This window comes from Ptychodera flava, unplaced genomic scaffold, assembly GCF_041260155.1.
Source record: "Ptychodera flava strain L36383 unplaced genomic scaffold, AS_Pfla_20210202 Scaffold_61__1_contigs__length_779756_pilon, whole genome shotgun sequence".
Lineage (NCBI taxonomy): Eukaryota > Metazoa > Hemichordata > Enteropneusta > Ptychoderidae > Ptychodera > Ptychodera flava.
In genome coordinates this window covers 565,753-593,737 of record NW_027248383.1, presented here as the reverse complement: position 1 = coordinate 593,737, position 27,985 = coordinate 565,753, and the positions used below count along the sequence as shown (strand labels likewise).

At 36.6% G+C, this 27,985-nt stretch overlaps 1 long non-coding RNA gene across 1 annotated transcript in view; it reads right to left on the bottom strand.

Annotated features, from left to right (window-relative positions):
- LOC139128615 (uncharacterized) overlaps positions 1–27,711 on the bottom strand; it is a 71,264-nt gene extending 43,553 nt beyond the window's left edge. Inside the window, exon 1 of the long non-coding RNA XR_011551356.1 lies at positions 27,448–27,711. This is a non-coding gene — a long non-coding RNA (uncharacterized lncRNA). The remainder of the gene's footprint in view (positions 1–27,447) is intronic.
- Between the last annotated feature and the right edge of the window lie 274 nt (positions 27,712–27,985).

Below are 27,985 nucleotides of genomic sequence, written 5' to 3'. Positions count from 1 at the left end.
GCCAAACATAAATCTTTGTTTGCACTCGAGGATCAAGTTGAAAAAGAGTTAGACAAACTTGAGAGACATGGTGTAATTGTCAAAACAGAGAGATCTGAGCGGGCCAATCCAATTATTGTTGTCCCGAAAGCAGATAAATCTGTGAGAATATGTGGAGACTATAAAGTAACTATTAACCAAGCTGTCGAGGATGAGCAATATCCACTTCCAACTGCACAAGACTTGTATACCGAATTTACTGGTTCTAAAGTTTTTACGAACCTCGATATGTCTCATGCTTATGCACAGCTAAGTGTTGATAAAGAAAGTCAAGAGTATTTGACTATAAACACTCATAAAGGGTTGTATAAATATACAAAATTGCCTTATGGTGTTAAGTCTGCACCTAAATTGTTTCAGGCCAAAATGGATCAAATTTTGCAGGGTATTCCCCAGTGTGTTTGTAACAGGATGCTATACTGATTGGTGGAAGTAACTGGAAAGAAAATCTAAATATCCTTGATCAGGTTCTAGAGAGGTTACACCATCATAACATTCACCTCAAGCTTGATAAATACAAATTTCTGCAATCAGAGGTTGTATACCTTGGACTTAGGATAAATGCTGAGAGGCTACATCCTGTTGATGAATAGGTTGATGCCAACTAAAAGGCACCAGTTCCAAGCAATGTTCAGGAACTAAGGTCTTTATTAGCACCTCTTCATGAGTTGTTAAAAAAAGGTGTTCAGTGGGAATGGACACCAGAATGCCAAAGAGCATACAATGCTTGTAAGACTGCACTTACCAGTGATGCATTGTGAGTTCATTATGATTCAAAGCGTGAGCTTAGACTAGCATGCAATGCTAGTAGCTATTGCGTAGGAGCTGTCATTAGCCATGTCATGGATAACGGTCAAGAGAGACCGATTGCGTATGCGTCCTGTACATTAAACAAAAGTGAGAAAAATTATGCACAAACTGAATGTGAGGCATTGTCGATTGTGTTTGGAGTGAGAAAGTTTCACCAATTCTTATATGGTCGAAAATTTACATTAATTACTGACCACAAGCTGTTGTTGGCAATACTAGGTCCAAAATCAGCCATTCCAACATTGGCAGCAGCTCATATGCAAAGATGCACGGGCATCGATATTGTCTGCATATGATTATGAGATACAGTATAGAAGTCTGAAGATTATTCTAATTGTGATGCACTCTCAAGGTTACTACATAAGAATTCTGATCTAGCAAGTGAGAGCAAGATAAACCACATAAATGTTGTTGATGAAAATTTCCCAATAAGAGCTACTGAATAGGGAAAGCTACCAGTGCAGACCCAGTTCTGAGTAATGTGTATCAGTTTGTAGAGACCAGATGGTCAGACAGCGGTATTGAGGAAAGTCTCAAACCACATCATACACGTAGAATTGAGTTGTCTATTGAGCAAGGCTGCATTTTATGGGGAAGCAGAGTTATAATTCCTTCTGTTTATAGAGAGAAAATGTTGAAGGAACTGCACTGGGAGCATCCAGGTGTATGTGGTACAAAAGCTATAGCTGTATGGTTGCCTAACATGGATAAGAAAATTTAGGAAATGGTGAATGAATGCACCGTTTGTCAGAGTGTGAGAAATTCTCCATCTAGTGCTCTTTTAATACCATGGAAGTGGCCAACACTACCATTTCAGCATTTACCCTACCTGACAAAAGTTTCTTTCCATGAACTCGCAAGTTTTTAAGGTGTTAAATGCGTGGAACGTGTAATAGTACACGCGAGTGCGGTAATGTCACGCGCAGTACTTTTAACACGTACGTGTTTTATTGCCAAGGGAGATAAACCCCCATGTTGAGTTGTTATGGTAGCTAGGCGTGGAAACGTCTGTCTCTGTGTTCATTTGCTGCATGCAGTGTGATTCTACATTTCGTGAACACTGAATTAAATACGGTATGATTGTTTACATAGAAGTCGTAAAATACTCATCTTTTGTCCATTATTTTGTCTCAAAAGTATACACAGCTATCTCTTCCCGTAGTTTGAATTCTTACAATGCCCAATCTGCAGCAGTTTATATTCCAACCTTATAATACAACGACAGTAAGTTATCAAAGTTTTCATATTCTTTCCTCGCCAGACTCAAAGTGAACACTGAATTAAATACTGTATGATTGTTTACATAAAAACCTCGTTAAATTCTCTTCTTTTGTCAGTTAAATACCCTTGTTTTGTCTGTTATTTTGTGTCAAATTACACAGCTATCTCCTCCCGTAGCTTGAATTCTTACTTTGTCCGATCGTCAGCAGTTTATATTCTGACCTTGTAATACAACCACAGTAAGGTATCAAAGTTTACATATTGATTTTTTCCTTGCAGGTCTCAAAGTGAACACTGAATTAATTGTCAACATAAAAACCTCGTTAAATACTCTTGTTTTGTCCGTTATTTTGTCTCAAATTACACAGCTATCTCTTCGCGTAGTTTGAATTCTTACAATGTCCAATCTGCGGCAGTTTATATTCCGACTTATCAATGACAGTAAGTTATCAAAGTTTTCATATTCTTTTCTCGTGGGACTCAAAGTGAACACTGAATTAATTGTCAACATAAAAACCTACAGATTTTCTACTCTCCTTTGAAAAATTCTTGGATGAAAAGGAGGAGTTAAATTTCCCTTCACTGTTTCGGTATAAAAATGACTGGGATGGTTTGCTGATAAATAAAGATTTATGAGTCAATGAATAATCATTGGCCAAACATGCAGCAACCTCTAATGTATCTGCCTTTTGTTCATTGATAAATGTCTTAAGTTTCACTCTGGATGCACCTTTTAAACGCTTCAATCAAAATAAGTTGTCGTAATTTGGCAACGAGGTTAGGTAGTAAAGGGAAAGCAACTCCACACATTGTTCATATTTGGGTTTTTTTGCCTTTTGTGTATGAAATTGTGTATAATACAAGTGTATATCATGTTTTGCTGTTTTATGTAAAATGTTGCTTAGCCATGGCAAGACGTACCCGTAATCTACGTGTCTTGATGTTACTCCGCACTGGCGCCGAGAGACTAATGTGACACTGCGATCCTTTATCGCTATGTTTCGAAAACAGAGTTTTCTTCATCAGTCGCTTAAAATTCATCCTTGATTGATGAGACGTGTTGAATGGTTGATTGTTTTATTTGGTAGTATGTTGTTCCACTTACATTTGTTGTTTAAGTAGGGAAGCTAGAATATCTAATGTTTGGTCTTGTTGTGTTTATGTAGGCTCATGTGAACCTGAGTTCGAGCTGTTATCGCTTTTGTGAAGTCTGGCGCTTATACGTGTATCGCCTATATTTCTGTTCCTTCTATATGCGATTATTGGTTGAATTTGGAACAGTCACTGGGAGGGCATATTCTGTTACGAATAGCTCTACTTTCCCTCCAAATTTTGGGTCAAGGTAAAAAATAATTTTAATTGGCATATCAGCCTTCAAAACATGTTTTGTAATGGTTTTGCGAAATTGATGAAATATACCAGTTGGCGGCACCTGAATTACATAATCAAGTAGCCATTAACGAAATACATGATAGCTCTGCTAAAATAATCTTAAAAAAAGACATTTGAATTCAACGATGACAAGCAAATATGGGGTGCTCTATGAGGTATCCCTCGTCGCTGGAAATTATGGCAGATATTACATTTCACGAGACAGAAATGAGAATAATGCAGAAAAACAAACAACAAATACCGACCTGGCTGAGGTTCAGGGACAATGTTTTCCTGATTTTCATCGGAACACAACACAAACTCAATGAATTCATATCAACATCAACAAAATGCATCCTACTTTGAAATTTTCGTTTGAAAGCTCCTGTCAAGAAATCACAGAAATGTAGACCTGACTGTCTACAAAGGTTGTCATACAACAAAAAGATTAAGACACAAGACACACATAAACAACAGATACATTCCAGTTCTTACAAAGAAACTCATGCCTTCCGGCAGCAACATTCAAAGGTCTGATCAAAGATGGAACATTACGATGCATCAGAACATGCACAATGAAACCATTTTTACACAGAAAAAGTCACACAATTTAGTGAAAATTTACAAGACCAACAACATAAAAATACCGCAAATATACGGTGTCGCTCACATTTGATCAGAAATGGTACATACCAGTATGGGTACAAAGATCAACAATAAATGTTGTTTCTGTCTGTTCAGTGCAGGAAAATTCTACGTTAATGTTATGACAATGATTTCTGCAAAGTACAACCATAAAAATAACAAGAAATTATTTAAACCAGAAAACAAGACTGACAAAAGTAAATAACATCTGAAAAATTAGGTACTGGAGGTCAACTTTAGCAACATGCATAGCAGAAACTCCTAGACCTTCTTAGTTTGAGCATGTCTCTTAATATGTAACAATTCATAAATACAGATAAAGTATGGCATAAACCTTCGCTTCAGATCGCCTCCGTATCACCGTTAGATCGCCTCCATGTCGTTTCTGACATGGCCTCATTATCGCTGTTGCTTCAGTTTGTTTATTTTCTATATCGTTTCATTACCACCTCCATATCAGCCTTGCATCGCTGCTGCATCGTATCAACCTTACATCGCCGCTGCATTGTATCAAGTCAATTTCATGGTCCCAATTGGCCATGGCATATTCACTCAAAAATGCAACAGCAAAGTTGCTGTCTTCTGAAATTTTGCCGCCTGGCAATGCCGATGTTTTTGAGAGAAAAGGTACATATAAAACGAAAGATCAAATACATGTGTCCGACATTGTCCATTCAATAAATGTTGCTTCAACACACTAGCTAAAATGGGAACAAAGTTTAAACACATTGCGATGATAATTCGCTACTTTTGCAAGTTGCTTTTATTTGATATGAGTTTGTATACCGTTTCATTTGCAAACATTTTTGTAACAAGATAGCACTCTGCCAGGGACAGACATTAACGGTTGCAAGTGAAAGTCGCGTTCGGGCAACTGCAACTGAAACACCAGTACCGGTTACCCGATGAGACAAGTGTCAAAAAATGACGTGGGACAACTTTTCCGCTGACTAGAAACCCAGAAATGTGCAGTACTGTATGCGGATGACCATTTTATATGACTGAAATTAGTATTTTTACGCGTAAATACATGTACGTCCGTGAAAGTGCACAAGAAAAACCTGGCCGTACAAAGTAAGGAGAATTGCTAAAATAATAACTGCAGTGTATCATATACTAGTTTAACACATACGGTGATGCCGCCATGAATTCTCCTAACACTTTACACAGTGACCTTTAAACCTGATTGACGTGAATAAATTATGACGTAGAAGGAAGTCCGTGACCTTTAGTCACAACACATTGATAACAGTCTGATAGCGGGAACTTCCAAGTGTTTCAATAATTGCTACGCAATTCATACTATAGAGTTACACTCCGCAACCAATTATCCATCAAAAATGAAATTAATTTTAGGCAAACTATCGCACCGTGCGAATACGGTATAAATCTGAGTAGGCCTACATATGTCACGCCGCGCCGATCACTCTAAATCACGTACCCACATCGTCCGAGACGTTCAAATTTATGACTATTAACCGATCATTTACCTTCAACTAGATGAAATCTTGTCAATATTCTCAATTTTCACTGACCTTTGACAAAATGACATCGATTTTTCATGCTCATATCTGATGTCTTTGAGTTCCATGCAGCCGAGCAGAAATTGAGTCGATCGACATGGCTGCGACCTCGTGTCGAGCCCAAGTGAAAATGTGCTCTGATTTTTTTTTCAGAACTTTCGACAAAACCATTGCTTATAGCATCTTACAAAAATGCGCTGTGCTCTGTCTCCTCATTTCTAAATATCGTTGTTGAAAAAAGAACATGACACAGCAGGCGTGCTCAGCTGTTGAGAGAGGTCATGGCAAAAGGTCGTTTAAATTAGCAGTGAGCATGGTGAGCAATTATGCATGGTTGCAACGTCAAAAGATCGCGAGTTTTTGCAATCGCGAATATTGCAAAAATAAATTGTTCACGCATTGTTCTTTTTATTGTTCGATGCGATGTAAGTTTAAAATGAAAGGACACACCTTTTATGGGGGGAATGAGGTGATGCACTAGTGAAACAATACGGTAACGATACGGAAATGATATGAAACGATGTGGAAACGATACGAAACAACCCAGTGAGCGATGTTGGATTGAGGGTTGGGCGATGCAGAAACGATTCGGAAACGATAAGGAAACGATAATGAGGCTAAAAAAGCGAAGCTTTGAGCTATACTTTATCTGTAATGACAGAAATGACTCAAGGTCAGTGGAGTAGCCTGTTTCAGTCACTGGCATGCCACCATTCCTGCACATTTGCAGGATTTTCCTTTTTTTAACTCATTCGCACATTTTTGACACTGACGTGTTCATTTGAACAACGTCACATCTGAACCCCTGCATCTACCTGTACACCAAATACTGAGATGGTAGCTTTGGCAGTATGGGAGCTTTTGCGTGTGACGGACATACATCCGCACATACATACCCACATACAGACATACACACGCCACCGACTCACCATATAAGCTCTTTTTGGTATTTATATACATACCAAATATGAGCTAAAAATGAAATAGAACGCATTATCAGTGAAAGAGATCATAAAGCAGAAAAACAGCCTGAACAACAAAAGGAAAGAAAGAACGCCAACAACAATACAGTAGCCTTCATAACAACATATAGCCCTGACATCCAAAATACAAAATCAAGCAAGCCCTGACAGAAAACTGGAGTGAACTTGAAAAAGATGAACACTAAAACACTGTTCCAAAATCAACCAATAATCGCATATAGAAGGAACAGAAATATAGGCGATACACGTATAAGCGCCAGACTTCACAAAAGCAACAACAGCTTGAACTCAGGTTCACACAAACCTACACAAATACCAGGCCAGGTTATGTCCATATGGAGGATACTATGATAAATCAATCAGCGAACCTGCCATCGCAACGTCATGAATAATTAACCGTGCAAACCTAGGCTCATACATTGCAACAAGTTCGGAGCGTTTCGGCTTATTTTCAGCACTGGGTAGTTTTAAGATGTAGACGTTACGCACAATGTTCAGTACGATCGAGATGGTGACTGACACTAGTGGTTAGTACATCGAAATTACTTCTTTGGGTGATTTTCCTGGCCAGTACCGCTCCTAGAAATCAGGATTTGACCCTTGTAAATTTACAGAGAGTTATTTGTCGCTAAATGTCGCCTATTTTTGGTCAAATTTTAATTTAACCTTGCCATCTGCAGTATGGAGAATGTTTCAAGCTTTGCAAAGATGGGTCCACCGTTATAGTCGGTCATCGGAGCACTATGGAGCACGATTTTTTCGATCACCATGCATTTCCGTTACAATTGACCCTTTGCTCTGAAAACGCACGCTGGATCAATCGCCAAGAAGTTAACCATAAGCTGGAAAAGAGAATGAAGAACGTCCAATAACTCTTTGTCGAACATGGTCAAGGGTAAAGAAACTCAGAAAACTATTCCTGAATAAATCTTATAATTTTTATCACGGTAGAACGTCGGGAATCAACTCGGGCTGAGACACTTCCGGGTAGCCAACAGTCTCACTTGATCGGTGGATCTGTCAGGTCAGATCGCGATCTGAGCATGACATTTCAAAGTGAACCAACGTAACCTTTTGCCCTTGTTACATATACAGTACTTGATTGGTTCTTGCCTTTACCTCATTACATATACGGTACGCCATTGGCGCTTCCCAACTATCCTCTATATTGACATTACCCGGACTGAACACAACAAGACCAAACAGTAGACATTCTAGCTTCCCTACTTGAACAACAAACGTAAGTGGAACAACATACTACCAAATAAAAACAATCAACCATTCAACACGTCTCACCAATCAAGAATGAATTTTCAGCGACTGATGAAGAAAACTCTGTTTTCGAAACGTAGCGCCAAAGGATCGCAGTGTCACAATAGTTTCTCCAGTGCGGAGTAACATCAAGACACGTGGATTACGGGTACGTCTTGCCATGGCTAAGCAACATTTTACATAAAACAGCCAAACATGATATACACTTATATTATACACAATGTCATACACAAAACGCAAACAACCCAAATATGAACGATGTGTGGAGTTGCTTTCCCTTTACTACCTAACCTTAGAAATTGTGAAATCAACATGAGCAACATCTTCCAGACAAAGAATGTGGAGGTATGTAAGAAATGCTTTCAACAGGATAATCCGAGTTCAAAAACTGAGTCAGACTTACAAGTCCGAGTACTCGGACTTGCATACTCCGAGTAAAACTGCTTACTCGGACTTGTATACTCCGAGTGCATGGCCTACTCTGAGTTGAATACGCCGAGTTTCACTTGCTTATAGAAAAACAATGCTGGAAAAACAGAGGAAATATTCGATCTTGTGATAAAAATTTGCAAACAGCGTATACACTACATGTACTTCCAGTCGCTCAAAGAAAAAAGTTGTTAACGCGATCTCTTGTACAACACGCTCAAGTCATTGTCGTTGTCGAGTGTAGCTACCGTCACGCAAATTATTAGTTTGTCTTGTCTTTTCGTTTCATTACCGGATCAGATCCTGATTTGATACATGACTTGAATTGGGCACAACAACATTTCATGATCACCGCGATGCATCACGGCGAATTACATGTATTAGAACACGGACGCCATTATCGAATACGAATGACCTGTCGACCTGTGACGTCATGGCCTTGGTTTGCTAGCGTTGCAAGGCCATGATAGACTTGCCCAAGCATTTTAGGCATATTTATGTCTTGATAAAATAATTAAACTAATAATTTTTCAAAATAAAATGAGCACAATGAGCTTGTGTATAGTATGAACCCAGTGCGAGTGACCACTTGGTCGTAAACAATGACCTGACTTGACCTGTGATGTCATCATGCATTGATTTCGCTAATGGAACGATTGTGCGATATTGAACAGAGTACCTGGCTGGACTTGCCTGAAGTTTATTGGCTTTACTGTAAATGTTACGTCTAAGTCATCTTTCAAAAACTTCGCTGCTGGCCGTGCACTAGTACAGAAATTTGCGAGAAATGGACACTTTCTCGCTGTATTGCGAGAAGTAAGCGAGAAACATACTTTCTTATAATCAAGCTGCGAGAACTGTGCTTTCTCGCATGCATCTGCGAGAAATTGAATTCTCGCAATCAATCAGCGAGAACTATGTTTTCTCGCTCTGCATCTGCGAGAAATTGTGAAATTTTTTGTGAAATGCCTTCACAGAAGAATACAATTTCTCGCAGATGCAAAGCGAGAAAACAAATTTCTCGCTGACTGATTGCGAGAATTCAGTTTCTCACAGATGCTGAGGAAGAAAACACAGTTCTCGCCACCTGATTGCGAGAAAATTAAATTCTCGCTAAGTTATTGCGAGAAAGTTATGTATTCTCGCTTACTTCTCGCAAAAAGCGAGAAAGTGTCCATTTCTCGCAAATTTCTCGCAAATTTCTGTACTAGTGGTGGCAGCAGCTTTCTTCTGAGGGTAAAATCACGGTTGCTCCTTGTGGAGGGACCGTGTTGCGCAACAGATTACAAGACATCATGAAAATGACTTTCTTTAAAAGAGCAGATTTTCGACATATCGATCCGCGCTAGCCGTAAACTCTGTGAGTAATAAAATACCTTTTTTCGACAGATCGTTTCTTGACTGGTATGGCAAAATATGCATTTATAGGAACACGTATCGGCGTATTCAAGTCCGAGTAGGCCATGTACTCGGAGTATACAAGTCCGAGTAAGCAGTTTTACTCGGAGTATGCAAGTCCGAGTACTCGGACTTGCAAGTCCGACTCGGTTTTGGAACTCGGAGTGTATGGTTTGAGATACTCCTACATACCTGGAATGTCAGTGATTATTTTTAATACATGTATTAATATGCATCTTATGGGACTTATGATCACTTGCCTATAATCTAGATATGGTACAAGGATTCCTAAACCACTAAACATGGTGGTAGACACAGACATCACTAGTCTAGGTTCAATATTTAAGTACATAGCGGCCATCTTGGACGCCATCTTAAAAATGACACGTTTCCGGTGGTCAGATTTTGGTAGACTTTACTATGTTATAAAGCACATTTGACTCTATAAAAAACCGTTGAGAAACATTTTTGTAGTATTTTGAATATGTAATTGGATGTATTCTGCTTTGAGTTCTTGCACGAGCCTGCGAGCATGCGCAGTACAGTTCAATAAAAACAGTTCCTAGCCCCGGGAACGTTCAGTTTACCAGAGCATCGTGTCTGTTTAGTAGTTCTTGGATGAACCGATCCTTAGTAATATATCCCAATATATTACACTTTTGTAGCAATTTTTTAGGGTAAGGTCTTATTTGTAGCACCATAGCCATATGTATATATGGCAATGCAAGCTATTCTTATAGGCTGGGGAACTGTCTGTATGTCTGTATGTCTGTATGTCTGTCCGTCAACATCAAAAACTCCAAAACTGTTGATATTTGGTGTGTACATGGATGATGGGCTGTAGATGAGATTTTGTTCAAATGAAGTTGTCATTGCCAAAAATATGCAAATTAAGTGAAAAAATGTAAAAAACAGTCAAAATTGAAAAACTCAATAACCACTGAGCAGATTACACGAAAAATTAGCATGTAAGTACTTTGGGCTGACCTGAAATGATTGTGCACATCTTGGGTCAGTATCTTGGACTTGCTGTTTTTCATGAATTTGTTTGTAATTTCCTCCCATTTTTGGTCAAAAAATCTCTTCTTCTCTGAAACCACAAGTCTGATTGATTTGAAACTTGGTATGGAAGTGCATAGGAGTGACCTTCCCAAATGTGGGCAAATCGTGGTGAAATTTGCATATTTTTAGTTAACACGTCCATAGACTCCCATGTATAAGGCAGATCTCCATAGACTCCCATGTATAAGGCAACGAAAAATAAAATTTAGTTTCTCATCGTATTCATATTGCAAAAGGATGCAGTGACACAATTTTTAGTCCCCACGGATGAAGTCCAGTGGGCTTATAGATTGGGTCATGTCCCTCTGTTCTTCCATCCCTGAGTCCATCCATTCACGCAGATATCTCAGATATTTTGACAAAATGTCATGTGACCTTGGTGACCTTTGACCTAAAATATACATATTTGTCCATAACTCAGTAACCACAAGTGCTACCACTCTTCATATATGGTATGATGGGACACCTTATGACGCCACATATTGTACCTCATTAATTATGCACATATCGAATTTTGAGCGAGCCAATAGAGCTAGAGGTCTGATTTTTGGTATATAGGGATAACTTAGCAATACAATTTTTTTGACAAAATGTCACATGACCTCGGTGACCTTTGGCCTCAAATATACATATTTGTCCATAACTCAGTAACCACAAGTGCTACACCCTTCATATTTGGTATGATTGGACACCTTATGACACCACATAATGTACCTCATTAATTATGCACATATCTAATTCTGAGCAAGCCAATGGAGCTGGATGTCTGATTTTTGGTATATAGGGATAACTATAGGAGAGAAATTTTTTGACCAAATGTCATGTGACCTCGATGACCTTTTACCTATAATATATGTTTATGTCAATAAATAAGTAACCACAAGTGCTATGTCCTTTGTATTTAGTAGGATGGGAGAACTTATGACAACACACGCTTTACCTCATTAATTATGCACACATCTTATTCTGGGCAAGCGAATAGAGCTAGAGGTCTGATTTTTTGGCATATAGTAGGTATACCAAGTAAAAATTTTATAATCACTAAATTGCTTTTTTAATGCAATTTCCAAAGAGTGCTTGGAAAATGATGAAAAATGCTTTTTATCTGGTCAAAATCGGTTCAGTCATTCAAAGTTATGAAGATTTTTGTGTATGTAAATGCTCGCGGCCGAAGGTCATAGTATTGAAAAAGTTAAAATTGATGGTATTATAGATTTTAATAGGCTTGTTTTCCCTGAAATACATGACTCTGTAACAAATATGATGCTAAAAGTATTTAAAAGTAACTTCTTTTTGAAAAAAAATTTAATCTTTGACCAAAGGAAATTTACTCTTTGACGTAAACGCATCCAAATATGTAGTCCAGTCAAAATAGGGTTAGACCCACCACAAATTGCAACAGAATTTTTTTCTTCAGAATGCATTTTGAAGAGGTGCCCAGAACAACATATCAAAAGTTTACTCGAATCTACCTTGGGGAAATATGTCTAATTTGCATAAATCAAATATGGCTGCCAGCCGTCCTACAAAATAACATAATTGGCCATATATCACATGTTAAACAAGCTATTTCAGTGATTTCAAAGTCTGACACTACTTATTTGGCACGGGGGATCATTTTCGAGATATTATGTTGTGCATAGGTACTTCGTTAATTTGCATAATTCCAATATGGCGGCTAACATTCCTAAAAAATACATTTTTGGTCCTATAGCACGTATTAAACAAGCTATTTCAGTGATTTTTAAGTGAAAAGTATATTTATTTGGCATGGACAAACAATTTTGGATGTACAATATTCTACACAGGCACTTCGTTAATTTGCATAAATCCAATATGGCGGCAAAACATTTATACAAAGTACACTTGAGGTCATATACCACGCATTAAATAAGCTATTTCAGTGATTTTAAAGTTAAATATATTTCTTGGACATGAAGAAACACTTTTGGCGTTTCGTTGCTTTGAAAGAGGGTTTGACAATTTGCATAAATTAAATATGGCTGCCAAATTAGATAAGGTTCTGGTATAGTTTATAGCACTAGGAACCTATCAAAAAGAAACTGTTAAGTCCTTGGACATTTGTGTTTAATTAAAATGGTGGTTTTTCTATATATGACGACTATTAACAAATTTGTTAACCGTCTGAATGATATTTTTTCTGAATAACATTGAATTCACCTGTATACGACATTATTTGTAAGTTGTATGGGTGTTTAACACTATAGAGTGTTAAAACACGTAATCTGTTATGTTTACTGTAAAGAAAAGACATTTACTAGGTGTTTAGTTTTTAATGTAGACTAAACCTCCTTCTTATGGACGAGTTCATCTGGAAGTACATCTGGAAAATGACACTTTTGTGTATTATGTCACTTAAACAAACGGTCTGATAGTAATTGTGTTTGCTCATTTTATATGAAGTCAGGGCATTCGGTGGGATTGTGAGTTCTAGTGATTTCTGAGTGTATTGTCTGTATTATAATTTGTTGTTTTGGAAATAGATTCTTTAAACTTTTTCTTAAATTCAACCACTTTTCAGTCAGGGCTTCTTTGATTCTCTTAGTTCTGATGTATGGACTTCATTGTTGTGAAAAATAGACTCTCTTCTTCGGTTTCATTTGCTACTATTCGTTTCACTTGCCTTCTTGCTTTACGCACTTTTCCTCCGATGATATGTTCTATTTTCCGTTTTGTCAGTCTTGTGCGTTTTTCACTACAGTATGTAACGTTCTGTGTAAAGTCATTTTTGTTTTTGCATGTTCTAATGTTGCCCAATGTATCACTTTTAATGAAGCCCTCAATGTTGCCGTAGCATGACATGGCTTTCTGTGTTTTAAGTGGATTGTATCAGTTGCTTTTGTGTATTCCGCTGGCGAGAATTTTCTTTGTTGTGTCGGTGACCTTTATAATAGACAATTTTGCCCGAATATGTTATTTCTTGATAAGAGTTTAAACCGAAAATTTAACAGTTGATGCATTTTGTTGAAGATGTTCGATTTAAATTCATTGAGCTTGTGTTGCATTCGAAAAAAGAAATATTCCATCTCAGAATGTCAGCCAAAAGATATTTGTTACCCATGTTGCTGTATTATTCTTATTTCTGTATCGTGAAATGCAATATCAGCTATATCCAGTCAAGCTGGAGACCCCATACAGCACCGTCCCACATATTTGTTTTCAGAATTCATTGTTAAATTCAAACCTGTTGTTTCTATAATTTATTTCTAGCATGGCGGGCATATATTTTTTGTGGTTTTCCGATCATGCAATCGTTTCGTAACGTTTCCAGATTTAATGCCCTGTTGACTGAGTCAAATGCTTCATTATATGATGAACTAGTACTTCCATTTACTCTTCGTCTAATGTTACCAAAGTCGCATTTCTTAGAACTTTGATTTTATCAATTTTCTGTATAAATATGTTTGTGTATGTTATGTATTTTTGTTGTATTTCCACGTTTGTTTCGAAATGTTAAAAGTTAAGACTTCAGAGTCCACTTATCGAGCGTTGTATGAACTTTATGCTTCGTGATCGAGTTTTGTGTATTTTTGGCAGGAGGTATGAAAGTGGTGTCTGTATTTACTGTTTAATAGATTAAGATATTTATGTGATAATCGATGTGTTTTTAATCGTACATTTTGTTGTTAGGTTGTTTATTTCTTCTGTTGTTCATTTTGTGCCTTCTGTTGTTAACTTTGTGTAGTATCGCTGTTCTCTCATTTGTTGCTGACATTTCCTTATGTTATCATCAGCATCTAGAGCTATTGTTTGTCAAATGTTTGATTGCTATCTTCTTATTCTTAGATAGAATTTTCAATGCCTTGCATTCTATAAGCATCATGTGATCCTTGGTTTTTAAAGAGGATTTTCACAAGTGTCAGTAACTTAGCTTTCAAGAAGTTTTCTAAACATTATGTTTTCTGTTGTCCTGTGGTCCATTTTGATTTCAATATGAATGGAAATTTCATGATTTGTTTAGTCTCATAATATACCGAAGTGTCATTTTTCCAGATGTACATGTTTGCGTCGCGTAACAGTTGGATTCTGTTGGGCTGATCAGTTGTTTGAATGAATTTTAAGCCTTTGCTAAACGTATAGTTTTCATTTTTATAAGTTTGTGTATTGATAAGATTTTTATGAGTCTGACATTGTTTGCAACAATGCTAAGTTTAATTTGTGTGTATTGTGGCCTTTGTTATTTTTGATCAAATTATTTTTGTATATGCATTTTTATTAGCGCTATTTTGTTTATTGTAGTTTAGCTATTATATGTGATGACTCCTTGCCTTTCATCTAGGGGGTCTTCTAAAGATGCACTCGTCCATAAGAAGGGAATTCAGTATAAAAAACTAAAGATTTTGTGAACGTCTTAGTAAATAAAAATCCAGTAAACATTATATACAGAGTACATGTTTTGACAAAGTACAATATTAAACATCCATACAAATTACAAATAATGCCGTACACAGATGAATCCAATGTTACTTTCAGTAAGAGAATATATTCGGAAGACTAACAACCATTTACTGTTTCCATATACACAAAAATCACAACATTATTATAAAATCGCATGACTTTCTTACATCTCAATAGTAAAAGCGCATCAGTATATACTTATGTAAATCCATTTTAAGACATAAAAGTAAGTCTGCCAATTCGCTTTCACGTTTTTTTTCCAAAATACAGTACATTTATGGGGTATTTTAACACATTCAGGTACCACAAAACACCTATTAAAATAAACTTTAATTCAACTTAATTTGTAGCATACTTTTCACATTTCTTAAATATAAATGTCTGAGGACTTAACACTTTCTTCTTGATAGATTCGCAGTGCTAAAAATTATACCAGAATATTATTTATATTAAAACCTATTAAAAATGGGACGTTAATTTGGCAGCCATATTTAATTAATGCAAATTATCAACGCGCCTTTTTAAAATATTGAACCACCAAAAGTGTTCCTTCATCCCCAAGAAATATATTTAAACTTTAAAATCACTGAAGTAGCTTATTTAATACGTAGTGTATGACCTCAAACATACTTTGTAGGTTGGCCGCCATATTGGATTTATGCAAATTACCACAGTGCCTACTCAAACCATTGTATCTCCAAAATTGTTTGTCCGTGCCAAAGAAAGATACTTCTAACCTTAAAATCACTGAAATAGCTTGTTTAATACGTGCTATATGACCAAAAATGTATTTTTTAGGAATGTTAGCCGCCATATTGGAATTATGCAAATTAACGAAGTACCTATACACAACATAATATCTCGAAAATGATCCCCCGTGCCAAATAAGTAGTGTCAGACTTTGAAATCACTGAAATAGCTTGTTTAACATGTGATATATGGCCAATTATGTTATTTTGTAGGACGGCTGGCAGCCATATTTGATTTATGCAAATTAGACATATTTCCCCAAGGTAGATTCGAGTAAACTTTTGATATGTTGTTCTTGGTACCTCTCCAAAATGCATTCTGAAGAAAAAAATTCTGTTGCAATTTGTGGTGGGTTGGGTGCCAAAATCTCGTAGATTGACTGGACTAATGGCAGTTTGTCCAATTCTGCATCGCGGAAAATTTATAAAATGACTGAAAAATACAATTTTGGCAGATTTACAGTCATTCTGATGCAAAATCATTGGTGAACTTACAAAGCATTGTTAATCTATATGCACTACTACTGTAGTGTAATTAAAAAAAGGAAAGTTCATGCAGGAAATGTAATTAGATAGTCAGAAATGTAGAATGAAGTTTGACTTAACTGCAAATGTGCCCTTGCCGGATAACCAAAATAGGGTAAAATATGAAAATTAGCGATGTTTGTCAAAATCTAGTCAAGAACATTGACATTTAAAAAATGCAACCAAAGCATATCAGCAAAGAAAAACAATTTTTCAACAAGTTTCAAATATATATATGGTAAACTTTCTTCGCAGATCACTGTAATTTTGACCAAAAATGTCATTTTTGTACAAAAATGACATTCACATTGGGTGATAAAATATGAAAAGTTACCATGTACAATTACAAATGTATATGCAAAGTCTGTGCAAATATTTCATAGTGTCAAACCATCTTTCTGGGTTTTTATTTGTAGAAAACTCTTTGTTATGAGTACCAATGAACATTCAGCAACAAAACTACTCTAAATGATGAAACAATGTGACAGATTTTTGCAAATTTCTCGCTTTGAATGAGACCGGTGGCGCGTGTCACACACATAGTTAACCACTGGCTACAAAATTTAAATTTTTGAAATGGTTATGAAGTTCATATCAAAATTTTGATGAAGGAAAAATAACCTACACCAAATGTTTCCATGGCAACCATTCTTTTATTAAATTGTCAGTTATCAACAAGTTCCTTTTGTATGCCAATACAGCTCATCTCAGAACTGGACATACTTGTATACACACAAGATTGGCAACACGCTGAAAATTAAATGATCTTCAACAGCTCTGATTTACATTTTCATAATTTCCTAAACAAACATTTTTTGTTTTTTATTAACGCCTCAATTATATAATTAGATATTACTGTACCATTAGACTATTTGAGGTTTTAATCTTACCATGATCCACAATATTTTTCGGTTGTTGGGAAAATTCAAATTGAAAGTAAATGGAATTTGAAACTGTTGTGAAGTAGTCTTCAATTGCAGATACTACTACAGAAGAGTTCAGCACTGCCAAGATAGGAGTATAGCACACTGAATTTTGAACTTCAGAGTAATGAAAATGACTGAACTGTGTCACAATAAAGTTTCTTTTATTAAATCAATCATTTCATTTTTTCCTAAGATTGTAGAGACTAAGGATCAAGGATATTAGTAACTTTCAACCAGGAAAAAATACCAATATGTAGAAAGGATCAAAAGAAATCAACTTATTTATTTCTTTACCTATTACAAAACCGGAAAGTAACACATAATTCTTATTTAAGTGATTAGGGCTAGTCTCATTCTTGTTGATGTTTGATAATGGAAAGGACACAAAAAATAATCATTATAAAAATATCTACAAATTAATCTCAAAAGCAACAAAATTCCAAGCATAACATTACACTATCAGGGCTCCCCCTAAGTCACCAAAATGATTAGCCAACTCATTAGCCAAATCAAAAATCTTTTAGCCATTTTGAGTAACTTTTAGCCAGTTTTATGATTTCAAGTGTGGCAACAGCTTTCTCGTCATTCAGGAGTCCCTAATTTTACAAATCAAGATGTTTTGTATGATGTTCATGATGGTTTTTACATTAAAGAAATATGTGTTTAGTTTTTGCATTCATAATCTGTGTTTTTATGACATTTCAGGGATAGAAATCCTTTTTCATTTTTGGTGGTAAACTTTAAACACCAGAAATAAAATTAGGTAGCAATTGAATTCTAAAAATCTGGTAGCAATGTTAAGTGTATATTACAAGAGGTACAGATTGAATATTTCTGCCACATTCAGTTAGTATTCACAGTATGATAGCTTGTCATAAGTTACAGGCTTCTCATGTGGCAAATTTATGCAGTCTTCCATAACCTAAATGTTTGAGCCACACAAGTAAAACAATTTTCCATGCAGAAGACAGCATTTATGGTATAGCACAATGGCAGTGTAGACACAATTACTGTGGTATTTAAGGCCCTGGTTTTACTTGTATGTCATAGTTGCAGCGTGTTCATTTTTAGCCGGATGCCGGCCAAATTGACCGGCTACTTTCGTATTTTGGCCGGCTACTTTTCAGCACTGTTTCGCTCTCTGGCCCGGAAATTCTGGTTTGATACAATAATTAGATTTTTTTGGTGGTCTTGCAAGCCGCAGATAATATTTCAGAAGTGCCGATGTGGCTATATGTAGTCTAGCAATTTACGCGGTGAACTTGTTGCTATCACTGTGGTACCGCGATCAGCGAACGTGTTGTACTGTACGCCGTGACTACTGGGAATCGCTCTCGAGGTCAACCTTGCTCGCCCGATCACAGCCCGAATTATTCCGACGTTCACATCGGGTATAGCCGAAAATTGGACTAACATACAATTACGTTATGCCCGCGAATAGCCGACCATTTCCGAATGAAGCCGACTTTTGTTTCGCTCAAACGCGGAAGAGAAAGTCGACGCTTGAGAGCTTTGGTTTTCTGCGTAAGTAGGGCCTAGCCTGATGGGTTTGGTAGGTTTTTGATCAAATCTAAAGCGACCACAAGTTACTGAGTCTCATTTTTCATACTTTCGAAACGCCACGTCAATCTATCCATGGTCGATCACGATGTCAACTCAAGTCGATCGACATCGCGTTTTGTGGAGGGGCCGTGGTTGTGTGCATCGCGGAAGAGAAAGTCGACGCTTGAAAACTTTGATTTTCTGACTTTGTCTGTTGGTTTTGGGAGGTTTAGATCAAATCTTAATAAACAAAATATTACTTGGTCTCACTTTTCGTACTTTTGAAACGCTACGTCGATCACAGTGTCAAATTTCAGGTCGACCGATATCGCGTTGTGTGTACTGTGTTACAATTGACTACCGGTGCTTTGTACACACACGGTGTAGTACAGGCTGGCGTTCAGTGTCGTTAGTTTGAGGTTTTATCAAACATGAACACTGAAATTTAGCTCTCTTTTTCAATTATATTCAACATCAGCAAAAAATCAATAATCAGCTCGCGGATTCGTTTTATTGTGAAATTAGTACAGTGAATTAAAATCACTGAAAATTGTGTTCCTATAATTCATTGAATTGAATAAACTCTTTGATTTTACTGTATCTTCAATCAAGTTTATTAAATCAGTAAAACACTTTGTACAGCCAGACTGGTCAGGATTCTAGCGGATCGTTATCTGGGTTGTGAAAACCCTAGGCCCCATTCTATGATGTATTTCAAATGTTTGTTCAAGTCATGAGCTAAACATAATTCTACACAACAGTCTGGTGAAATTTTGCTATTATCCTTGTTAACTGAATGCAGTTGACAGGCCCGAGTGATATCAAATTAATTTTTCTGACTTTTTAAAACTTTATCCCTTGAAAACATGTTGTAATTGGCAATGATAATGATTATTCTGTTTTCTGAAATGGTCTTTAATACTGTACAAGAATGCATAAAATTACTCCAAAATGTCTTCAAAATTTAAAAATTTCTTGCCCACAGGGACGGGGGACCCCGTCCCTGAAACCCTCCCCCTTTGTGTATGTTGAAATAGCCTTTTATACACTGTATAAGAATGCATGAAATTGCTCAGAAATGTCTTCAAATTTAAAATAATCCTTAACACTCTCATGCTGAAATGGTCTTTCATACGGTACAATAATGCATGAAATTACTCCAAAATGTCTTCAAATTTTAAAAATTTCTTGCACACAGGGAGGGGACCCCTCCCTTACACCCTCCCCCCTGTGTGTATGTTGGAATAGCCTTTTATACACTGTATAAGAATGCATGAAATTGCTCAGAACTGTCTCCCCCCCCCCCCCCCCCCCCGCCCGCCAAGGGAACCTGGTTGCACACAGAAGCTAACCGCCTACTTTTCTGAATTTTCCGCCTACTTCAAAAATTTTTGAGAACCCTGTAGTTGTGATCAAGCAGGCTGAAATAGCATCTTGAGTATAAGTACTTTTCTTGAGACAAAAAGGGCTGGGCCAAACAAAACTCTTGTAAAACAAGACACAACGATATATGTTCATTGCATTTAAATTACTCACTGTTTGAGGGCATTCATTGTTTTAATGATTATGATAACATTTTAGCCCAGATATATTACTTTTGATATTTTGATATCATCAAGAAATGTCTGGTGATATTCACTTCTAGATCATTAAACTGGTGGAATCTACAAAAATATTAAAATCATTCAGAACCACATAATGTCTTGTATAAGTTATAGCAGTTTGAAAGTAGGCCGAATGGGAGTCAGTCAAGCTGAATGCCATTTAAATTGGAAGGCAGCAAAATTACCTTTCACCTATTGGACCACCCTAGGTGGTTTCTTGTGAACCATAATTGTGTAATTAGGGGGTCTTTATGCATGACATCACATGATGAGATGACCTAGACTTGACCTTTCAGATAACCTCAGTTTTTCTCCTTTTCCTTTGTATTATGACTCCGTTTGTGAAAGTTTCCTTTGAAATAATGGTTTTTACTATCAAACTGAGTAGTTGCAGGCCAAATTTTGATACAGCAAAGTAGGTAAAACTTTTGATAGACTCAAGGACGACCCAGGACTCACAGAGGCAAAGCAGGCCTCAGTGTATTCATGGACATTACGTTCATGATGTATTGTAGTATCGAACAGCAACAGTGTTTGTTTTACGTACCAGGGAATTTGGAACTTTGTAGAAAGGAGATTAAACTGTTTCAATACATTGCAACTTTGTAGGAAGGAGGGTAAACTGTTTCCAACACCTCACAACATTTTTATGTTAGGTGTAGTTTTCTGTTGAGGTGTAAGAATTCAATAGCCACTACATTAGCCAAACAGGAATTTTTGTAGCCATTTTTAACTTTCTTTCGCATTTGGCGAATTGGCAGATAGGTAGCGGGAGCCCTGCACTATGGTTCAGAATGTTCATTTACAAAGTTCACTCAAAATGTACTTTGAAAACGATTGTATTTTGACAGCCGTACCGGCATTTACATACTAAAGTCTGTTGAAAAAGAATACTAAATATCGTTGTTTTTCAGGTCAACAAGTGATCGAATCAAAAAAATGTGTCATGAAATGGTAAAACAACAACTAATAAATCAGTAACTTTTCTAAAGAGTAACTAGCAATGCCTAGCTGAGAGAAAATTTCATCCCGTTTCACACAAACTGACTGCGTTTTCGAGCGCCGCAGCTATGAATGGTAGGTCTGGGAATCCCCGCGAAAATCGCTCACACTCGTCCAAAATGATGATTGTTCGCTTTTGAGTTGCATGATTCAGCTTGTCAAAAATATTTTTATTTTGTAGATAATTAATTAAATTTCTTATTTTTTAATTTCGTTTGTTAATTAAAAGTCATTTTAATGTTTTTAGAGGCTTTAGAATAATTCAAAACTTGCTAAAAAAGCGACTATTTGGCCAAAATTCAAACGAAAAACATGAAAATAAAGGTCAAATCATGGGCTATCTATCTATGAATACTTTCAGTCTCTTTACGCTGAGGCTCAAATGCGATAGTACGCTGTGTGTACACAGGCTTAGTGGTCTAAAAATAGCGAGTTGAAAACATGGCCGCTGCTCTCGCCGATGCACGATTTTTTCATCGAAATTTTTTCACTCATTTTCGTTCGTATGACTTTGAAACTCCAGGAAACAATTGAGAAGAAAGGGGTAACTTGAAGAATTGAGATATTTGCTGATAATTTGCCAAATTAAACGAGAAATAATGCTTTGAAAATTCCCACACGCTTACACACTGAACGTTTTCAGAAGCCGTAGCATGTTCGTGTGGTATACCTACATATAGGGATTAATTAGCAATATAATTTTTTTTTTCAAAATGTCATGTGACCTCGATGACCATTGACCTTGATTATACATATTTATGCATATCTCAGTAACCACAAGTTCTATACCCTCCAATTTTGATAGGATATTACACCTTAAGATGTCACATCTTGTACCTCATTTATTATGCGCATATGTATTTCTTGGCTGGCCAATACTGCTAGAGGTCTGATCTTTTTTCCCGATTTAGAACCATAACTTAGACATGCCTCATGTGTTTCAAATTGGGAACAACGACATAGACCTATGTGCCCATAGATCTCAACATATACACTCCAGTGATACTTCTTAATGACCACATTTCCCTGCCCCATCAAGACTAATACTCCTTTTACAAGTGGGACTATGTCATTGTCAATGACTTGTTGAGTTAATGGTTGTATCACAGTATTCGATATTTCTAATTCTGTATTTTTACCATTTTATATTCTGAATAAATATATTAAACATATTTCACTGTCTCCAGTACATTACATTTAAGTATTTTCACTTCATGCACTTTATCCCTTTCACACATGTTCAAATATCTTACCAGAGAACAAACACTAAATAGTCCAGAATGGGAGCTACAGTGTCATTGACGCTATTTTTTCATAAATGCAGCCAACTAAATGTATTCAACCATGACCTTTACCGAACTTTCTGTGGCCGTTCACTCAAAATTGAGCATTCACTTGGGTACAGTTGACTTTTCAGATCCTCAGATTCAGGTCTTCAGATCAGATTCAGACCTCAGATCTCAGATCCTATAACTTCAGACGCAGATTCGAATTTACAAGCCTTTTACAATACCCGTATTAACAGTATGATTACAATATTAAAATAATAATTTGAATATGTGTACTAGGCAGGTATGAAAACAAAAAAAAATTGTCTACATAAACATTTTTGCTCAGCAAGCTTCAACGAACACAGGTTTACAATTACAGATTAGCTAACTTGCTTCTTCCGACCCCTGAATTCCTGATCTAGCCCGGGGTCACTGACCTCCAACATTGATTAGTTATATTCCCTCGCCATCAATATTACGAACGATGGTAAAATATGGACAGTCGATAGCCGGCATTTACATGATCGTCGCGGTCTTGATCGTTCGATCGCTGGTGTGTTTATCTCTATGTATTGACTATAGAGGGCGTATATTGGCACTAACTTGACAATCTATACACAGGGCAGCCAGGAAGAACAAATAAACAAATAAATAAATAAAATATATAAACATACAAAGAGGCATACAAATACAGAAATAACAAACGAACATACACACAAACATAAACAACTGTTCCTTCATTTTCAAAGATAAAACACAGCGATCACTTCCCAACCTAACTGACGAGTTGTTTTTTGATCGCTGTTACAATTTCAACTGCTCAAACAATCCCTGTCTGATCAAATGGTTTGTGAAGTGAAATAAAACTTTGAAACAATTCTTGAAAGACGTAGACAATTCAAAACAGAAAGTCGATCATATATTCACCGGATTGGCATCATGCAGTTAACTCATGGCAATGCCATTGGCATATACAATACATGCATTTGCTGCACGTAAAAATAACCAACCTTTCTTTCAATCTAAGGTCTGTGTCGAGTAAAATAATGATATGGCACTGAAATTCATGGTTGTCAACGGTAAGAATTTTGATCCAAGGTGAAAAACTGTTAGCTACAAACAGTAAACCACTGTGCATGAAATGGTAACACATACATCGTGGATCAGCTTGCAAGCATGCAGCAAAACAATATGGCGGTCACTGTGGACTATTCTATTATATTGAGCAGGGGCCGCAGAAGGTTAACAACAGAATGATACAGAAAGAAAAGTATAAGGACAAAATTTAGTTTTGCCTGCCGTTCCAGTAAACAAATTTCAATGTTACATCATTTTAGCATCTTTAATGATTTTTCTAGGTCTTACTGCAATAAAGGAAATTTTAACCACTAAATAATTTACAACACTATGCTCATGCGTACACACCCTGCCTAACAAATAGTATCTCCATTACAGCTCTTCAATAGGCTCAAACAAAGGCCAAACGACCTTGAAAGTGTCAATGGGCAATCAGCAACATCAGCCATCGTTTGTAAATATGCACGTTAAGGCTCTTCTAAATCATTAGATGGCCAGTCAGCAACAACTTCGTACTAGTGATCATTGAAGTCATACTATCATCAATTTTTGAGTTGTGATTTGTTGGCTTTTTGAACTAGGGTAGGGAGGGGTCTTATACACGGATGTATAGCATTTTTGAAAATCTTCTAAAAGTGGGGGAGGGTCTTATACTCGGAGAAATACGGTTATATATATATATATATATATATATATATAATATATATATATATATATATATATATATATATATATATATATCCACTCTATATAGATAGATAGATAGAATATAAATATAAATAGATGTTTATGTTTGTATGTATCTTTATTTATGATTGTTTGTTTGTTTATGTTTGTGTGTATGTTTGTTTATTCTGTATTTGTATGCCTCTTTGTATGTTTATATATATATTTTTATTTATTTATTTGTTTGTTTATTTGTTTGTTTGTTCTTCCTTGCTCCCCTGTGATCTATACTGAACTTCGAGAAATGATAACTAAATGATACACAACAGAGATAATATACAGTATGCGGTGGTTGTGTGCAGGAGTTTAGATCAATCTTCATGATTGCGCCAGATGCAATATTTAACTCAAAATGTAATAATATGCGTAATGCCAACAATAATTGCCTGGCAATGACTTGTGTTGTTTTAGTAAAATTACACACCAGTATTCTGTTTCAACACAAACAATAATATGTGATATGCCAACAATAATTGCCTGGCGATAATTTGTGTTGTTCTATTGTTGAACTGGTGCTAATAATAAAAACGTTTATTACCCGCAATACAGTACAGAGTAATAAAGAAAGATGATTTAAAATATTCAAATATTACCCGCAATGGAATACAGGGCAATATATATATATAGTAATTGGCACTGTAAAATACAATTACTCGCAATTAAATACAGAGTAATAATAATGTAATATAGTCGGAGTGTTACTCAAATTTCCCACAATATGTCAGCAAAATGTTACGTGACTTTGCAGAGAAATTGACGGAAAGTGCTTTCTTTATTCAATAAAATGTACAATAGCTAGGACGGAACACAACAAAAATTCAGTTCCTAAAAAAAAACCGACCTTTTAAAAATGTCTTGAAACTCGAAAATAAAAAGGTGTGTTTTACAACAAAAGCGGGAAACGAGGCACAAAATACAAAAATACAAAAAATGATGTCTCGAAAGAATGGAAACAAGACACGAAAATACAGACTGTACGAAAATACAAAAACGATGTCTCGAAAGAATGGAAACGAGACACGAAAATACAGACTGTACGAAAATACAAAAACGATGTCTTGAAAGAATGGAAACGAGACACGAAAAGGGAAAAATAAACGTCCCTTAAAAATGACCAAAGAACTGTGCGTCACCGGTCTATAATTGATGTTTCGTGAGCACAGAATGAAAATGGAACTTGAGATGTTAATGTTCCCCTATTACGCTATTTTTAGCACCACTGAATGGTAGAATTGCAAAACTGGTGGTGAATATTTCGTTGACCGCACAAAAATGCGCAGTGCAAAAGTGGTGTGCGTAATTCGCTATTGTCAGCAAGAAAAAGGTGCGAGGAAATCTGGCTGCCACCACAGAAATACCACACAAAAATTCCCGCCAACAATTTATTTCACCCAAAAATGAGCGAATGAACTTACACCCAGATGAAGAAACTTACTTAAAACAGTTACAGCGAGGTTGCCTTCCCCTGTTCCGTCGCAAGATTTACTGCAACACCTGGAAGCTTGTTCTTGATTTTCTCTTAGCCGCCACTAGCTTCTAAGTCTCTCACCCGAAGAAACTGTGCTACAGCTAATTTATTTGGGGCAAGTGTTGAAAATCAAAAAAGCACTTGGGCGTCCCAACTCTACTCGTAAAACTTTCCAAGCACTTTGGCGTATTCTACCTACTCGTAAACTCGTACTTTCAATTATGAATATGCCACGTAACTCTACTCGTATCACTTTCAAGTGGAAGGCCACGTCACGAGTTTTTCCGTGAGGTACTCCGACTTCTACTTAGAAATAAAACTCTAAGTTTTCTCGCCTTTTCCCACAAAGGTCCGGAAAAGTCGCAGCGCCAATTATAGTGTTACCCAGTGATATAAACTCGGTGGACTTACCAAGTCTTTGTTGTACTGGGTGGTTCCGCAGAAGGCTAGTCGTAAGGACGTCTGCTCAGTTCGGCGGTATATATCGTTCTGCTGTTGGTGAGGGGAAATGCGTAATGTACATACGAGGCATTCCATGAATACAACGGCGGCGCAGCACCTGTGCAGGAGGGCGCCGCCAACGGCCGAAAGCCCGCATTTCACTACAACCTTGTCAACCCCTTTGATGCCACTCAAATCTGTGATTGCCACCACAGGGAAGGTGCACTATGACGTCTGTGTTGAGTCCATCCCCAGATTTCTGCAATGCTACTCTTGTGTCACGAGTATTTCTTTCATCAAGTTTTGTTTAAGACTAATGTTTGCTTTTTCTAAGGGAACAGTCAACCTTATTACTGCCAGTTGTCACTATCTCAAAGCACCAAGCAATGAGAAGAAAGAAGGGGAGCTGATTTATATACATTACAACAGAGTCTGTGTCACAAAAAGAGAGGGTGTAATTGGGCGTGTTTCCCACTTATTTAATTCACTTAACCCTTTCACCACCATGGTTTGTCCCAAATCCATTGTTTTCTATGGTAAAGTTGGACCTGTATACAGGGAACTGGGGGTGAAAGGGTAAAAAGTCATAGTAAGATTTATATCTTTTGCCTTCCACTGCAAGTTTACAAAACAAATATTTTTGCTGTCCTGTGTATGTGATTTTAATCCGTTTTATGTTTCTTGTATGAATGTTGTTTCTTCATTTTCAACTTTGTCTTTATTTTGTATTTTAAATTGTCTGTAAGTGGCTCCCATCTGGCGCTCTAGATGAGAATGAAATAAAATATCAACAAAATACAAAATTAAATAAGTAAAAACTGAATATGAGTTGGGAGGACTTTCCCTACCCACCCTGTGGATTTAAGATCAGAGAAAATTGACATACATAATAATCATAGCAGCATGAACATTTTGACAATTGTAACATTTTATTAGGTACTTACACTGAACATCAACTGAAATTGTTGTTGATGCACTCCCTCTTTCCCCATTGAATAAGACATTGCTTGCTTCGCATGTATAGATTCCTGACATTGCCCTTTCCATATTATCAATCTTCAAAGTAGGCTCTCTCTTTATCTCTGTCCCTTGAGGACCTTTCCATGTGAAGTTTGGTTGTGGATTCCCTCCAGCAGTACATATAGCCTCAAAGGTCTCGTTTTCTATGACCTTACTTTCTGCTCCATGGTTTATTGATATTGTGTCAGGATTGTCTGGAAAATAATAAACAAAAATGTTAAATCCTAAAAGTGGATTTCATAAAATCAGTTTTTTTTTCTCAGTTTCTTTGACGGGAATGTCCCCTCTGCTTGAATTTGGTTGAGAGATTTAATTCTGAATGATGCAGCTCATAGCAATTTATGCTAGTGGAAGTCACTCAAATTTAGGACTTTTAAAGGTATGTACTAATTTAGATTATGAAGTGATCAAATCTCTAATTGAACAGAATCTCCACTTCTTGTTACTTTCCATCAGGTAAAT